The sequence below is a fragment of the Boleophthalmus pectinirostris genome, unplaced genomic scaffold (genome assembly GCF_026225935.1).
Source record: "Boleophthalmus pectinirostris isolate CB_2022bp ecotype Guang Dong unplaced genomic scaffold, ASM2622593v1 HiC_scaffold_1686, whole genome shotgun sequence".
Classification (NCBI taxonomy): Eukaryota; Metazoa; Chordata; class Actinopteri; order Gobiiformes; family Gobiidae; genus Boleophthalmus; species Boleophthalmus pectinirostris.
The window spans coordinates 10001-12317 of record NW_026571111.1 but is presented as its reverse complement, the minus strand read 5'-3'; the positions used below and the strand labels follow the sequence as shown (position 1 = coordinate 12317).

General features: G+C 64.0%; 2 long non-coding RNA genes across 8 annotated transcripts; both read left to right on the top strand.

Annotated features, from left to right (window-relative positions):
* Positions 1 to 161: 161 nt before the first annotated feature.
* On the top strand, positions 162 to 1271 carry LOC129408533 (uncharacterized). Of its 6 annotated transcripts, none has more exons than XR_008632003.1 (5): positions 162 to 184; positions 430 to 455; positions 596 to 711; positions 751 to 803; positions 1234 to 1271. It is a non-coding gene; the product is annotated as an uncharacterized LOC129408533 (long non-coding RNA). The 6 variants fall into 6 exon arrangements; XR_008631998.1 differs by lacking the exons at positions 751 to 803; positions 1234 to 1271 and adding exons at positions 831 to 888; positions 1137 to 1194; XR_008632000.1 differs by lacking the exon at positions 1234 to 1271 and adding an exon at positions 1137 to 1194 and having other exon boundaries at positions 791 to 888.
* Positions 1272 to 1414: 143 nt separating this feature from the next.
* Positions 1415 to 1944, top strand: LOC129408534 (uncharacterized). 2 transcript variants are annotated; one of them, XR_008632004.1, is made up of 3 exons: positions 1415 to 1520; positions 1686 to 1710; positions 1927 to 1944. It is a non-coding gene; the product is annotated as an uncharacterized LOC129408534 (long non-coding RNA). The 2 variants fall into 2 exon arrangements; XR_008632005.1 differs by lacking the exon at positions 1927 to 1944 and adding an exon at positions 1865 to 1883.
* Positions 1945 to 2317: the final 373 nt, after the last annotated feature.

Genomic DNA, 2317 nt, shown 5'->3' with positions numbered 1-2317 from the left:
TTTTAGATTCACCTTCAGTGAAAATCCAGGCTGAAATAAAAACAACACAGAAAAACCTTTGGAAAAACCTTTAATAAAACCGGGGTCAGAGGTCAGGCAGGGGTCACGCGAGGGTCAGGCAGAGGTCAGGGGTGGGAGTCAGAGGTCAGAGGTGGGAGTCTGGGGTCAGAGGTCAGGGTCAGAGGTGGGAGTCTGGGGTCAGAGGTCGGAGTCTGGGGTCGGGGGGAGTCTGGGGTCAGGGTCAGAGGTTGGAGTCTGGGTCAGAGGTCGGAGTCTGGGGTCAGGGTCAGAGTGGGAGTCTGGGTCAGAGGTCGGGAGTCTGGGTCAGGGTCAGAGGTGGGAGTCAGAGGTCAGGGTCAGGTGGGAGTCTGGGGTCGGGGTCAGGGTCGAGGTGGAGTCGGGGTCAGAAGTCGGAGTCTGGGGTCAGAGGTGGGAGTCTGGGGTCAGGGTCAGAGGTGGGAGTCTGGGGTCTGGGGTTCAGAGGAGGGTGGGAGTCTGGGGTCAGGGTCTGGGGTCAGAGGTGGGAGTCGGGGTCAGGGTCAGAGGTGGGAGTCGGGGTCAGGGTCAGAGGTGGGAGTCGGGGTCAGGGTCAGAGGTGGGAGTCTGGGGTCAGAAGTCGGAGTCTGGGGTCAGAGGTGGGAGTCGGGGTCAGGGTCAGAGGTGGGAGTCAGAGGTCAGGGTCAGAGGTGGGAGTCGGGGTCAGGGTCAGAGGTGGAGTCCTGGGTCAGAAAGTCGGAGTCAGGGTCAGAGGTGGGAGTCTGGGGTCAGAAGTCGGAGTCTGGGGTCAGAGGTGGGAGTCTGGGGTCAGAAGTCGGAGTCTGGGGTCAGAGGTGGGAGTCTGGGGTCAGAGGTGGGAGTCTGGGGTCAGGGTCAGAGGTGGGAGTCTGGGTCAGAAGTCGGAGTCTGGGGTCAGAGGTGGAGTCGGGGTCAGGGTCAGAGGTGGGAGTCTGGGGTCAGGGTCAGAGGTGGGAGTCAGGGTCAGAGGTGGGAGTCTGGGTCAGAAGTCGGAGTCAGGGGTCAGAGGTGGGAGTCAGAGGTCAGGGTCAGGGTGGGAGTCAGAGGTCAGGGTCAGAGGTGGGAGTCGGGGTCAGGGTCAGAGGTGGGAGTCTGGGGTCAGAGGTGGGAGTCGGGGTCAGGGTCAGAGGTGGGAGTCAGAGGTCAGGGTCAGAGGTGGGAGTCTGGGGTCGGGGTCAGAGGTGGGAGTCGGGTCAGGGTCAGAGGTGGGAGTCAGAGGTCAGGGTCAGAGGTGGGAGTCTGGGGTCAGGGTCAGAGGTGGGAGTCAGGGTCAGAGGTGGGAGTCTGGGTCAAGAAGTCGGAGTCGGGTCAGAGGTGGAGTCAGAGGTCAGGGTCAGGGTAAGGTCAGGGTCAGGGTAGTCGGGGTCAGGGTCAGAGGTGGGAGTCAGGGTCGGAGTCTGGGGTCAGAAGTCGGAGTCAGGGGTCAGAGGTGGGGTCAGAGGTCAGGGTCAGAGGTGGGAGTCAGAGGTCAGGGTCAGAGGTGGGAGTCGGGGTCAGGGTCAGAGGTGGGAGTCTGGGGTCGGGGTCAGAGAGGTCAAGGGTCAGAGGGGGTGGGTCAGGGTCAGGGTCAGAGGTGGGAGTCGGGGTCGGGGTCAGAGAGGTCAGGGAGTCAGAGGTCAGGTGGGGATCGGGGTCAGGGTCAGAGGTGGGAGTCGGGGTCAGGGTCAGAGGTGGGAGTCGGGGTCAGGGTCAGAGGTGGAGTCGGGTCAGGGAGGGCGGGGTCAGAGGTGGGGTCAGAGGTCAGGGTCAGAGGTGGAGGTCAGAGGTCAGGGTCAGGGTCAGAGGTGGGAGTCTGGGAGGGTCAGAGGTGGGGGTCAGGGTCAGAGAGTGTCAGAGGTCAGGGTCAGAGGTGGGAGTCGGGGTCAGGGTCAGAGTGGGGTCGGGGCAGGGTCGTCAGGGTCAGGGTCAGAGGTGGGAGTCAGAGGTCAGGGTCAGAGGAGGGTCAGATGGGGTCAGGGAGGTGGGAGTCGGGGGGTCAGGGTGGGAGTCGGGTCAGGGTCAGAGGTGGGAAGTCGTCAGGGTCAGAGGTGGGAGTCAGAGGTCAGGGTCAGGGTCAGAGGTGGGAGTCTGGGGTCAGAGGTGGGAGAGGGGTCAGAGGTGGGAGGTGGGGTCGGTCAGGGGTCGGAGTCTGGGGTCAGAGGTGGGAGTCGGGGTCAGGGTCAGAGGTGGAGTCGGGGTCAGGGTCAGAGGTGGGAGTCTGGGGTCGGGGTCGAGTCTGGGGTCAGAGGTGGGAGTCGGGGTCAGGGTCAGAGGTGGGAGTCTGGGGTCAGGGGTCGGACACGGCGTCTCTCTGCGCCTCCAT